This window comes from Lolium perenne, chromosome 4 (genome assembly GCF_019359855.2).
Source record: "Lolium perenne isolate Kyuss_39 chromosome 4, Kyuss_2.0, whole genome shotgun sequence".
Lineage (NCBI taxonomy): Eukaryota > Viridiplantae > Streptophyta > Magnoliopsida > Poales > Poaceae > Lolium > Lolium perenne.
In genome coordinates this window covers 349,683,572-349,698,944 of record NC_067247.2, presented here as the reverse complement: position 1 = coordinate 349,698,944, position 15,373 = coordinate 349,683,572, and positions in this window count along the sequence as shown.

Below are 15,373 nucleotides of genomic sequence, written 5' to 3'. Positions count from 1 at the left end.
AACCAAATCACATTGTCTTCTTATGACATATCGTAAGCATTCAAGTTGATAAACAAGGTATAGATATATCCAAACCAGACAAATCATGTATCTACCCCCTGTCGATCTTATGAAGTCTAGCATGAAGGGAAGTCGTTTTTGGTTTCAAACATGGAAATTTCAAGAACATCCCAAAAGCTTCCATTTTAGAGTGACTAAGAAGGATACAGACTTCCTTTTTTATTTTCATGTTTTAAACTTGTTTAAATCTTGGTCAAACCAAGGATTTGACCAAGATTCAAATGGGCCTAAAAATTTAGAAAAAAATCAAAAGAGAATGAAAAACCAAAGCACATAGCATTCTTATGTCATATGTATAGTAAGCATTCAAGTTGATAAACAAGGTCTAGACATATTCAAACCAGAAAAATCATGTATATATCTACCCCTAAAACCCTAAACTCTGTCTTATGAAGTCAATCATGAAGAGAAGTGGTTTTGGGTTTCAAACATGGAAATTTCAAGAACCTCCCAAAAGATTTATTTTAGAGTGACTAATAAGGATCCATGCTTACCTTTTCATTTTCATAATTTAAACTTGTTTAAATCTTTGTCAAACCTAGGATTTGACCAAGATTCAAATATATGGGCATAAAATTCAAAAAAAATCAGAAAAATGAATAACAAAAGCATATAGTCTTATTATGTCATATAGTAAGCATTCAAGTTGATAAATTAACAAGGTTTGGACATATTCAAACCATACAAATCATGTATCTACCCCCTAACCCTAAACTCAGTCGATCTTATGAAGTCTAGCATGAAGAGAGGTCGTTTTGGGTTTCAAACATGGAAATTTCAAGAACATCCCAAAAGTTCATTTTAGAGTAACTAAGAAGGATCCAGGCTTACTTATTCGTTTTCACGTGTTAAACTTGTCTAAATCTTGGTCAAACCTAGGATTTGACCAAGATTCAAATGCTTGTAAAATTAAAAAATCAGAAAAATGAAACCCAAAGTACATAGTCTTCTTATGTCATATAGTAAGCATATTCAAGTTGATAAACAAGGTTTGAACCTTGATCTGTAGTACTGGGCAAAACCCTAGTTTAACCTATTTAGGGCTCCTTTGATTTAAAGGATAGGAAAAGCATAGGAATAGGAAAGGTATAGGATTGGAATGGCATGTCTACTTAAAACCTATAGGAAGATGAAGTTTGTTTGATTGTAGCAAAGGAATTTTTCCATGAGGTATGAGCTAATGCTTTTTTCCTATAGGAATTACAATAGGGCTCCTTTGATTTAAAGGATAGGAAAAGCATAGGAATAGGAAAGGTATAGGATTGGAATGGCATGTCTACTTAAAACCTATAGGAAGATGAAGTTTGTTTGATTGTAGCAAAGGAATTTTTCCTTGAAGTATGAGCTAATGCTTTTTTCCTATAGGAATTACACTAGAAGATTCCTATAGGAATTTTTCCTATAGGATATATTCCTATGAATCAAACAACATGTAAAGGAATTTTTCCCATAGGAACCAAATCCTACACAATTCCTATGCAAATCCTTTGAATCAAAGGAGCCCTTAATTATAGATTCGTAGGTTGATTTTTCTACCTTTTTATTATTACTATGCAGCACATGTGTGTTTGCCCGTCGAGTGAAACTCGGAGGAAGAGGGATCACTCGGAAGGAGAGAAGAAGGGAGAGCATTATGGTGTCTTCCCTTTTTCGGGTGATGATGTTGACTTTTGTGCAGGGGTTTGTCAGTGAGCAGGAGGTGCGAGCGAGCGAGCGAGCGAGTCGAGCGAGGCCGAGAATGAGAGAGATTTGTTTTTTTTGTGAGAGGGACAACCGAAGGATCCAGAAGGACCCACAGGCTTCCAATACGCATCCTGATGCGTCTTCTCTTGACAAAGAAGATGGCTGGGAGTTTGCGTACCTATTGCACGTGACTTGTGCTCACTGAAGTGTGGGACCTCACGCGTGGGCACCACACGTAAGTGACAGACCTGTTGGTGTAAAAACTCGGTTGATTATTATAGTGCATTAGAACAAAGTTTCCTATGGATTCAAGGGTAGGAAATCCAAGTTAACTCATTTACATGACATTATTTTTCTTATGTCATATAGTAAGCATTAAAGTTGATAAACAATGTCTAGACATATTCAAACCAGACAAATCATGTATCTATACCCCTAACCCCTAAACTCTGTCTTATGAAGTCAAGCATGTGAAGAGATGTGGTTTTGGGTTTCAAACATGGAAATTTCAAAAACCTCCCAAAAGCTTCATTTTAGAGTGCCTAAGAAGGATACATGCTCCCCTTTTCATTTTCATGTTTTAAACTTGTTTTAATTATCTTGGTCAAACCTAGGATTTGACGAAGATACAAATGGGTGGGCACAAAATTCAAAAAAATCAGAAAAATGGAAAACCAAATCACATACTCTTCTTATGTCATATAGTAAGCATTCAAGTTGATAAACAAGGTCTAAATATATCCAAACCAGACAAATCATGTATCTACCCCCTGTCGATCTTATGAAGTCTAGCATGAAGGGAAGTCGTTTTGGGTTTCAAACATGGAAATTTCAAGAACATCCCAAAAGCTTCATTTTAGAGTAAATAAGAAGGATACAGACTTCCCTTTTCATTTTCATGTTTTAAACTTGTTTAAATCTTGGTCAAACCAAGGATTTGACCAAGATTCAAATGGCCCTAAAAATTCAGAAAAAATCAAAAGAATGAAAAACCAAAGCACATAGCATTCTTATGTCATATGTATATATAGTAAGCATTCATGTTGATAAACAAGGTCTAGACATATATATTCAAACCAGAAAAATCATGTATATATCTACCCCTAAAACCCAAATTAAACTCAGTCAATCATGAAGAGAAGTGGTTTTGGGTTTCAAACATGGAAATTTCAAGAACCTCCCAAAAGCTTCATTTTAGAGTGACTAAGAAGGATCCAGGCTTACTTATTCGTTTTCACATGTTAAACTTGTCTAAATCTTGGTCAAACCTAGGATTTGACCAAGATATGATTCAAATGCGCAAAAAATTAAAAAAATCAGAAAAATGAAAAACCAAAGTACATCATATTCAAACCATACAAATCATGTATCTATACCCCCTAACCCTAAACTTTGTCTTATGAAGTCAAGCATGAAGAGAAGTGGTTTTGGGTTTCAAACATGGAAATTTCAAAAACCTCCCAAAAACTTCATTTTAAAGTGACTGAGAAGGTTACATGCTTCCCTTTTCATTTTCATGTTTTAAACTTGTTTAAATTATCTTGGTCAAACCTAGGATTTCATGAAGATACAAATGGGTGGGCACAATATTCAAAAAAATCAGAAAAATGAAAAACCAAATCACATTGTCTTCTTATGTCATATTGTAAGCATTCAAGTTGATAAACAAGGTCTAGATATATCCAAACCAGACAAATCATGTATCTACCCCCTGTCGATCTTATGAAGTCTAGCATGAAGGGAAGTCATTTTCGGTTTCAAACATGGAAATTTCAAGAACATCCCAAAAGCTTCCATTTTAGAGTGACTAAGAAGGATACAGACTTCCCTTTTCATTTTCATGTTTTAAACTTGTTTAAATCCTTGTCAAACTAAAGATTTGACCAAGATTCAAATGGGGGCCTAAAAATTTAGAAAAAAAATCAAAAGAGAATGAAAAACCAAAGCACATAGCATTCTTATGTCATATGTATAGTAAGCATTCAAGTTGATAAACCGGGTCTAGACATATATATTCAAACCAGAAAAATCATGTATATATCTACCCCTAAAACCCTAAACTCTGTCTTATTATGAAGTCAATCATGAAGAGAAGTGGTTTTGGGTTTCAAACATGGAAATTTCAAGAACCTCCCGAAAGCTTCATTTTAGAGTGACTAAGAAGGATCCAGGCTTATCTTTTCATTTCATGTTTTAAACTTGTTTAAATCCTGGTCAAACCTAGGATTTGATGAAGATACAAATGGGTGGGCACAATATTCAAAAAATCAGAAAAATGAAAAACCAAATCACATTGTCTTCTTATGTCATATCGTAAGCATTCAAGTTGATAAACAAGGTCTAGATATATCCAAACCAAACAAATCATGTATCTACCCCCTGTCGATCTTATGAAGTCTAGCATGAAGGGAAGTCGTTTTCGGTTTCAAACATGGAAATTTCAAGAACATCCCAAAAGCTTCCATTTTAGAGTGACTAAGAAGGATACAGACTTCCTTTTTTATTTTCACGTTTTAAACTTGTTTAAATCTTGGTCAAACCAAGGATTTGACCAAGATTCAAATGGGCCTAAAAATTTAGAAAAAAATCAAAAGAGAATGAAAAAACAAAGCACATAGCATTCTTATGTCATATGTATAGTAAGCATTCAAGTTGATAAACAAGGTCTAGACATATTCAAACCAGAAAAATCATGTATATATCTACCCCTAAAACCCTAAACTCTGTCTTATGAAGTCAATCATGAAGAGAAGTGGTTTTGGGTTTCAAACATGGAAATTTCAAGAACCTCCCAAAAGATTTATTTTAGAGTGACTAATAAGGATCCATGCTTACCTTTTCATTTTCATAATTTAAACTTGTTTAAATCTTTGTCAAACCTAGGATTTGACCAAGATTCAAATATATGGGCATAAAATTCAAAAAAATCAGAAAAATGAAAAACAAAAGCATATAGTCTTCTTATGTCATATAGTAAGCATTAAAGTTGATAAATTAACAAGGTTTGGACATATTCAAACCATACAAATCATGTATCTACCCCCTAACCCTAAACTCAGTCGATCTTATGAAGTCTAGCATGAAGAGAGGTCGTTTTGGGTTTCAAACATGGAAATTTCAAGAACATCCCAAAAGCTTCATTTTAGAGTGACTAAGAAGGATCCAGGCTTACTTATTCGTTTTCACGTGTTAAACTTGTCTAAATCTTGGTCAAACCTAGGATTTGACCAAGATTCAAATGCGCAGAAAATTAAAAAAATCAGAAAAATGAAAACCAAAGTACATAGTCTTCTTATGTCATATAGTAAGCATATTCAAGTTGATAAACAAGGTTTGAACCTTGATCTGTAGTACTGGGCAAAACCCTAGTTTAACCTATTTAATTATAGATTCGTAGGTTGATTTTTCTACCTTTTTATTATTACTATGCAGCACATGTGTGTTTGCCCGTCGAGTGAAACTCGGAGGAAGAGGGATCACTCGGAAGGAGAGAAGAAGGGAGAGCATTATGGTGTCTCCCCTTTTTCGGGTGATGATGTTGACTTTTGTGCAGGGTTTGTCAGTGAGCAGGAGGTGCGAGCGAGCGAGCGAGGCCGAGAATGAGAGAGATTTGTTTTTTTGTGAGAGGGACAACCGAAGGATCCAGAAGGACCCACAGACTTCCAATACGCATCCTGATGCGTCTTCTCTTGACAAAGAAGATGGCTGGGAGTTTGCGTACCTATTGCACGTGACTTGTGCTCACTGAAGTGTGGGACCTCACGCGTGGGCACCACACGTAAGTGACAGACCTGTTGGTGTAAAAACTCGGTTGATTATTATAGTGCATTAGAACAAAGTTTCCTATGGATTCAAGGGTAGGAAATCCAAGTTAACTCATTTACATGACATTATTTTTCTTATGTCATATAGTAAGCATTAAAGTTGATAAACAATGTCTAGACATATTCCAACCAGACAAATCATGTATCTATACCCCTAACCCCTAAACTCTGTCTTATGAAGTCAAGCATGTGAAGAGATGTGGTTTTGGGTTTCAAACATGGAAATTTCAAAAACCTCCCAAAAGCTTCATTTATAGTGCCTAAGAAGGATACATGCTTCCCTTTTCATTTTCATGTTTTAAACTTGTTTTAATTATCTTGGTCAAACCTAGGATTTGACGAAGATACAAATGGGTGGCACAAAATTCAAAAAAATCAGAAAAATGGATAACCAAATCACATAGTCTTCTTATGTCATATCGTAAGCATTCAAGTTGATAAACAAGGTCTAAATATATCCAAACCAGACAAATCATGTATCTACCCCCTGTCGATCTTATGAAGTCTAGCATGAAGGGAAGTCGTTTTGGGTTTCAAACATGGAAATTTCAAGAACATCCCAAAAGCTTCATTTTAGAGTAAATAAGAAGGATACAGACTTCCCTTTTCATTTTCATGTTTTAAACTTGTTTAAATCTTGGTCAAACCAAGGATTTGACCAAGATTCAAATGGCCCTAAAAATTCAGAAAAAATCAAAAGAATGAAAAACCAAAGCACATAGCATTCTTATGTCATATGTATAGTAAGCATTCATGTTGATAAACAAGGTCTAGACATATATATTCAAACCAGAAAAATCATCTATATATCTACCCCTAAAACCCAAATTAAACTCAGTCAATCATGAAGAGAAGTGGTTTTGGGTTTCAAACATGGAAATTTCAAGAACCTCCCAAAAGCTTCATTTTAGAGTGACTAAGAAGGATCCAGGCTTACTTATTCGTTTTCACGTGTTAAACTTGACCAAGATATGATTCAAATGCGCAGAAAATTTAAAAAATCAGAAAAATGAAAAACCAAAGTACATCATATTCAAACCATAGAAATCATGTATCTATACCCCCTAACCCTAAACTTTGTCTTATGAAGTCAAGCATGAAGAGAAGTGGTTTTGGGTTTCAAACATGGAAATTTCAAAAACCTCCCAAAAACTTCATTTTAAAGTGACTGAGAAGGTTACATGCTTCCCTTTTCATTTTCATGTTTTAAACTTGTTTAAATTATCTTGGTCAAACCTAGGATTTCATGAAGATACAAATGGGTGGGCACAATATTCAAAAAAATCAGAAAAATGAAAAACCAAATCACATTGTCTTCTTATGTCATATCGTAAGCATTCAAGTTGATAAACAAGGTTTAGATATATCCAAACCAGACAAATCATGTATCTACCCCCTGTCGATCTTATGAAGTCTAGCATGAAGGGAAGTCATTTTCGGTTTCAAACATGGAAATTTCAAGAACATCCCAAAAGCTTCCATTTTAGAGTGACTAAGAAGGATACAAACTTCCCTTTTCATTTTCATGTTTTAAACTTGTTTAAATCCTTGTCAAACCAAAGATTTGACCAAGATTCAAATGGGGGCCTAAAAATTTAGAAAAAAAATCAAAAGAGAATGAAAAAACCAAAGCACATAGCATTCTTATGTCATATGTATAGTAAGCATTCAAGTTGATAAACCAGGTCTAGACATATATATTCAAACCAGAAAAATCATGTATATATCTACCCCTAAAACCCTAAACTCTGTCTTATGAAGTCAATCATGAAGAGAAGTGGTTTTGGGTTTCAAACATGGAAATTTCAAGAACCTCCCGAAAGCTTCATTTTAGAGTGACTAAGAAGGATCCAGGCTTATCTTTTCATTTCATGTTTTAAACTTGTTTAAATCCTGGTCAAACCTAGGATTTGATGAAGATACAAATGGGTGGGCACAATATTCAAAAAAATCAGAAAAATGAAAAACCAAATCACATTGTCTTCTTATGTCATATCGTAAGCATTCAAGTTGATAAACAAGGTCTAGATATATCCAAACCAGACAAATCATGTATCTACCCCCTATCGATCTTATGAAGTCTAGCATGAAGGGAAGTCGTTTTCGGTTTCAAACATGGAAATTTCAAGAACATCCCAAAAGCTTCCATTTTAGAGTGACTAAGAAGGATACAGACTTCCTTTTTTATTTTCATGTTTTAAACTTGTTTAAATCTTGGTCAAACCAAGGATTTTACCAAGATTCAAATGGGCCTAAAAATTTAGAAAAAAATCAAAAGAGAATGAAAAAACAAAGCACATAGCATTCTTATGTCATATGTATAGTAAGCATTCAAGTTGATAAACAAGGTCTAGAAATATTCAAACCAGAAAAATCATGTATATATCTACCCCTAAAACCCTAAACTCTGTCTTATGAAGTCAATCATGAAGAGAAGTGGTTTTGGGTTTCAAACATGGAAATTTCAAGAACCTCCCAAAAGATTTATTTTAGAGTGACTAATAAGGATCCATGCTTACCTTTTCATTTTTATAATTTAAACTTGTTTAAATCTTTGTCAAACCTAGGATTTGACCAAGATTCAAATATATGGGCATAAAATTCAAAAAAATCAGAAAAATGAAAAACAAAAGCATATAGTCTTCTTATGTCATATAGTAAGCATTAAAGTTGATAAATTAACAAGGTTTGGACATATTCAAACCATACAAATCATGTATCTACCCCCTAACCCTAAACTCAGTCGATCTTATGAAGTCTAGCATGAAGAGAGGTCGTTTTGGGTTTCAAACATGGAAATTTCAAGAACATCCCAAAAGCTTCATTTTAGAGTGACTAAGAAGGATCCAGGCTTACTTATTCGTTTTCACGTGTTAAACTTGTCTAAATCTTGGTCAAACCTAGGATTTGACCAAGATTCAAATGCGCAGAAAATTAAAAAAATCAGAAAAATGAAAACCAAAGTACATAGTCTTCTTATGTCATATAGTAAGCATATTCAAGTTGATAAACAAGGTTTGAACCTTGATCTGTAATCTTGGACAAAACCCTAGTTTAACCTATTTAATTATAGATTTGTAGGTTGATTTTTCTACCTTTTTATTATTACTATGCAGCACATGTGTGTTTGCCCGTCGAGTGAAACTCGGAGGAGGAGGGATCACTCGGAAGGAGAGAAGAAGGGAGAGAATTATGGTGTCTCCCCTTTTTCGGGTGATGATGTTGACTTTTGTGCAGGGTTTGTCAGTGAGCAGGAGGTGCGAGCGAGTGAGCGAGGCCGAGAATGAGAGAGATTTGTTTTTTTTGTGAGAGGGACAACCGAAGGATCCAGAAGGACCCACAGACTTCCAATACGCATCCTGATGCGTCTTCTCTTGACAAAGAAGATGGCTGGGAGTTTGCGTACCTATTGCACGTGACTTGTGCTCACTGAAGTGTGGGACCTCACGCATGGGCACCACACGTAAGTGACAAACCTGTTGGTGTAAAAACTCGGTTGATTATTATAGTGCATTAGAACAAAGTTTCCTATGGATTCAAGGGTAGGAAATCCAAGTTAACTCATTTACATGACATTATTTTTCTTATGTCATATAGTAAGCATTAAAGTTGATAAACAATGTCTAGACATATTCTAACCAGACAAATCATGTATCTATACCCCTAACCCCTAAACTCTGTATTATGAAGTCAAGCATGTGAAGAGATGTGGTTTTGGGTTTCAAACATGGAAATTTCAAAAACCTCCCAAAAGCTTCATTTATAGTGCCTAAGAAGGATACATGCTTCCCTTTTCATTTTCATGTTTTAAACTTGTTTTAATTATCTTGGTCAAACCTAGGATTTGACGAAGATACAAATGGGTGGCACAAAATTCAAAAAAATCAGAAAAATGGATAACCAAATCACATAGTCTTCTTATGTCATATCGTAAGCATTCAAGTTGATAAACAAGGTCTAAATATATCCAAACCAGACAAATCATGTATCTACCCCCTGTCGATCTTATGAAGTCTAGCATGAAGGGAAGTCGTTTTGGGTTTCAAACATGGAAATTTCAAGAACATCCCAAAAGCTTCATTTTAGAGTAAATAAGAAGGATACAGACTTCCCTTTTCATTTTCATGTTTTAAACTTGTTTAAATCTTGGTCAAACCAAGGATTTGACCAAGATTCAAATGGCCCTAAAAAATTCAGAAAAAAATCAAAAGAATGAAAAACCAAAGCACATAGCATTCTTATGTCATATGTATAGTAAGCATTCATGTTGATAAACAAGGTCTAGACATATATATTCAAACCAGAAAAATCATCTATATATCTACCCCTAAAACCCAAATTAAACTCATTCAATCATGAAGAGAAGTGGTTTTGGGTTTCAAAGATGGAAATTTCAAGAACCTCCCAAAAGCTTCATTTTAGAGTGACTAAGAAGGATCCAGGCTTACTTATTCGTTTTCACGTGCTAAACTTGACCAAGATATGATTCAAATGCGCAGAAAATTAAAAAAATCAGAAAAATGAAAAACCAAAGTACATCATATTCAAACCATACAAATCATGTATCTATACCCCCTAACCCTAAACTTTGTCTTATGAAGTCAAGCATGAAGAGAAGTGGTTTTGGGTTTCAAACATGGAAATTTCAAAAACCTCCCAAAAACTTCATTTTAAAGTGACTGAGAAGGTTACATGCTTCCCTTTTCATTTTCATGTTTTAAACTTGTTTAAATTATCTTGGTCAAACCTAGGATTTCATGAAGATACAAATGGGTGGGCACAATATTCAAAAAAATCAGAAAAATGAAAAACCAAATCACATTGTCTTCTTATGTCATATCGTAAGCATTCAAGTTGATAAACAAGGTCTAGATATATCCAAACCAGACAAATCATGTATCTACCCCCTGTCGATCTTATGAAGTCTAGCATGAAGGGAAGTCATTTTCGGTTTCAAACATGGAAATTTCAAGAACATCCCAAAAGCTTCCATTTTAGAGTGACTAAGAAGGATACAGACTTCCCTTTTCATTTTCATGTTTTAAACTTGTTTAAATCCTTGTCAAACCAAAGATTTGACCAAGATTCAAATGGGGGCCTAAAAATTTAGAAAAAAAATCAAAAGAGAATGAAAAAACCAAAGCACATAGCATTCTTATGTCATATGTATAGTAAGCATTCAAGTTGATAAACCAGGTCTAGACATATATATTCAAACCAGAAAAATCATGTATATATCTACCCCTAAAACCCTAAACTCTGTCTTATGAAGTCAATCATGAAGAGAAGTGGTTTTGGGTTTCAAACATGGAAATTTCAAGAACCTCCCGAAAGCTTCATTTTAGAGTGACTAAGAAGGATCCAGGCTTATCTTTTCATTTCATGTTTTAAACTTGTTTAAATCCTGGTCAAACCTAGGATTTGATGAAGATACAAATGGGTGGGCACAATATTCAAAAAATCAGAAAAATGAAAAACCAAATCACATTGTCTTCTTATGTCATATCGTAAGCATTCAAGTTGATAAACAAGGTCTAGATATATCCAAACCAGACAAATCATGTATCTACCCCCTATCGATCTTATGAAGTCTAGCATGAAGGGAAGTCGTTTTCGGTTTCAAACATGGAAATTTCAAGAACATCCCAAAAGCTTCCATTTTAGAGTGACTAAGAAGGATACAGACTTCCTTTTTTATTTTCATGTTATAAACTTGTTTAAATCTTGGTCAAACCAAGGATTTTACCAAGATTCAAATGGGCCTAAAAATTTAGAAAAAAATCAAAAGAGAATGAAAAAACAAAGCACATAGCATTCTTATGTCATATGTATAGTAAGCATTCAAGTTGATAAACAAGGTCTAGACATATTCAAACCAGAAAAATCATGTATATATCTACCCCTAAAACCCTAAACTCTGTCTTATGAAGTCAATCATGAAGAGAAGTGGTTTTGGGTTTCAAACATGGAAATTTCAAGAACCTCCCAAAAGATTTATTTTAGAGTGACTAATAAGGATCCATGCTTACCTTTTCATTTTTATAATTTAAACTTGTTTAAATCTTTTTCAAACCTAGGATTTGACCAAGATTCAAATATATGGGCATAAAATTCAAAAAAATCAGAAAAATGAAAAACAAAAGCATATAGTCTTCTTATGTCATATAGTAAGCATTAAAGTTGATAAATTAACAAGGTTTGGACATATTCAAACCATACAAATCATGTATCTACCCCTAACCCTAAACTCAGTCGATCTTATGAAGTCTAGCATGAAGAGAGGTCGTTTTGGGTTTCAAACATGGAAATTTCAAGAACATCCCAAAAGCTTCATTTTAGAGTGACTAAGAAGGATCCAGGCTTACTTATTCGTTTTCACGTGTTAAACTTGTCTAAATCTTGGTCAAACCTAGGATTTGACCAAGATTCAAATGCGCAGAAAATTAAAAAAATCAGAAAAATGAAAACCAAAGTACATAGTCTTCTTATGTCATATAGTAAGCATATTCAAGTTGATAAACAAGGTTTGAACCTTGATCTGTAGTAATCTTGGGCAAAACCCTAGTTTAACCTATTTAATTATAGATTCGTAGGTTGATTTTTCTACCTTTTTATTATTACTATGCAGCACATGTGTGTTTGCCCGTCGAGTGAAACTCGGAGGAAGAGGGATCACTCGGAAGGAGAGAAGAAGGGAGAGCATTATGGTGTCTCCCTTTTTCGGGTGATGATGTTGACTTTTGTGCAGGGTTTGTCAGTGAGCAGGAGGTGCGAGCGAGCGAGCGAGCGAGGCCGAGAATGAGAGAGATTTGTTTTTTTTGTGAGAGGGACAACCGAAGGATCCAGAAGGACCCACAGACTTCCAATACGCATCCTGATGCGTCTTCTCTTGACAAAGAAGATGGCTGGGAGTTTGCGTACCTATTGCACGTGACTTGTGCTCATCAAGTGTGGGACCTCACGCGTGGGCACCACACGTAAGTGACAGACCTGTTGGTGTAAAAACTCGGTTGATTATTATAGTGCATTAGAACAAAGTTTCCTATGGATTCAAGGGTAGGAAATCCAAGTTAACTCATTTACATGACATTATTTTTCTTATGTCATATAGTAAGCATTAAAGTTGATAAACAATGTCTAGACATATTCCAACCAGACAAATCATGTATCTATACCCCTAACCCCTAAACTCTGTCTTATGAAGTCAAGCATGTGAAGAGATGTGGTTTTGGGTTTCAAACATGGAAATTTCAAAAACCTCCCAAAAGCTTCATTTATAGTGCCTAAGAAGGATACATGCTTCCCTTTTCATTTTCATGTTTTAAACTTGTTTTAATTATCTTGGTCAAACCTAGGATTTGACGAAGATACAAATGGGTGGCACAAAATTCAAAAAAATCAGAAAAATGGATAACCAAATCACATAGTCTTCTTATGTCATATCGTAAGCATTCAAGTTGATAAACAAGGTCTAAATATATCCAAACCAGACAAATCATGTATCTACCCCCTGTCGATCTTATGAAGTCTAGCATGAAGGGAAGTCGTTTTGGGTTTCAAACATGGAAATTTCAAGAACATCCCAAAAGCTTCATTTTAGAGTAAATAAGAAGGATACAGACTTCCCTTTTCATTTTCATGTTTTAAACTTGTTTAAATCTTGGTCAAACCAAGGATTTGACCAAGATTCAAATGGCCCTAAAAAATTCAGAAAAAAATCAAAAGAATGAAAAACCAAAGCACATAGCATTCTTATGTCATATGTATAGTAAGCATTCATGTTGATAAACAAGGTCTAGACATATATATTCAAACCAGAAAAATCATCTATATATCTACCCCTAAAACCCAAATTAAACTCAGTCAATCATGAAGAGAAGTGGTTTTGGGTTTCAAACATGGAAATTTCAAGAACCTCCCAAAAGCTTCATTTTAGAGTGACTAAGAAGGATCCAAAGCTTACTTATTCGTTTTCACGTGTTAAACTTGACCAAGATATGATTCAAATGCGCAGAAAATTTAAAAAATCAGAAAAATGAAAAACCAAAGTACATCATATTCAAACCATAGAAATCATGTATCTATACCCCCTAACCCTAAACTTTGTCTTATGAAGTCAAGCATGAAGAGAAGTGGTTTTGGGTTTCAAACATGGAAATTTCAAAAACCTCCCAAAAACTTCATTTTAAAGTGACTGAGAAGGTTACATGCTTCCCTTTTCATTTTCATGTTTTAAACTTGTTTAAATTATCTTGGTCAAACCTAGGATTTCATGAAGATACAAATGGGTGGGCACAATATTCAAAAAAATCAGAAAAATGAAAAACCAAATCACATTGTCTTCTTATGTCATATCGTAAGCATTCAAGTTGATAAACAAGGTTTAGATATATCCAAACCAGACAAATCATGTATCTACCCCCTGTCGATCTTATGAAGTCTAGCATGAAGGGAAGTCATTTTCGGTTTCAAACATGGAAATTTCAAGAACATCCCAAAAGCTTCCATTTTAGAGTGACTAAGAAGGATACAAACTTCCCTTTTCATTTTCATGTTTTAAACTTGTTTAAATCCTTGTCAAACCAAAGATTTGACCAAGATTCAAATGGGGGCCTAAAAATTTAGAAAAAAATCAAAAGAGAATGAAAAAACCAAAGCACATAGCATTCTTATGTCATATGTATAGTAAGCATTCAAGTTGATAAACCAGGTCTAGACATATATATTCAAACCAGAAAAATCATGTATATATCTACCCCTAAAACCCTAAACTCTGTCTTATGAAGTCAATCATGAAGAGAAGTGGTTTTGGGTTTCAAACATGGAAATTTCAAGAACCTCCCGAAAGCTTCATTTTAGAGTGACTAAGAAGGATCCAGGCTTATCTTTTCATTTCATGTTTTAAACTTGTTTAAATCCTGGTCAAACCTAGGATTTGATGAAGATACAAATGGGTGGGCACAATATTCAAAAAAATCAGAAAAATGAAAAACCAAATCACATTGTCTTCTTATGTCATATCGTAAGCATTCAAGTTGATAAACAAGGTCTAGATATATCCAAACCAGACAAATCATGTATCTACCCCTATCGATCTTATTAAGTCTAGCATGAAGGGAAGTCGTTTTCGGTTTCAAACATGGAAATTTCAAGAACATCCCAAAAGCTTCCATTTTAGAGTGAGTAAGAAGGATACAGACTTCCATTTTATTTTCATGTTTTAAACTTGTTTAAATCTTGGTCAAACCAAGGATTTTACCAAGATTCAAATGGGCCTAAAAATTTAGAAAAAAATCAAAAGAGAATGAAAAAACAAAGCACATAGCATTCTTATGTCATATGTATAGTAAGCATTCAAGTTGATAAACAAGGTCTAGACATATTCAAACCAGAAAAATCATGTATATATCTACCCCTAAAACCCTAAACTCTGTCTTATGAAGTCAATCATGAAGAGAAGTGGTTTTGGGTTTCAAACATGGAAATTTCAAGAACCTCCCAAAAGATTTATTTTAGAGTGACTAATAAGGATCCATGCTTACCTTTTCATTTTTATAATTTAAACTTGTTTAAATCTTTGTCAAACCTAGGATTTGACCAAGATTCAAATATATGGGCATAAAATTCAAAAAAATCAGAAAAATGAAAAACAAAAGCATATAGTCTTCTTATGTCATATAGTAAGCATTAAAGTTGATAAATTAACAAGGTTTGGACATATTCAAACCATACAAATCATGTATCTACCCCCTAACCCTAAACTCAGTCGATCTTATGAAGTCTAGCATGAAGAGAGGTCGTTTTGG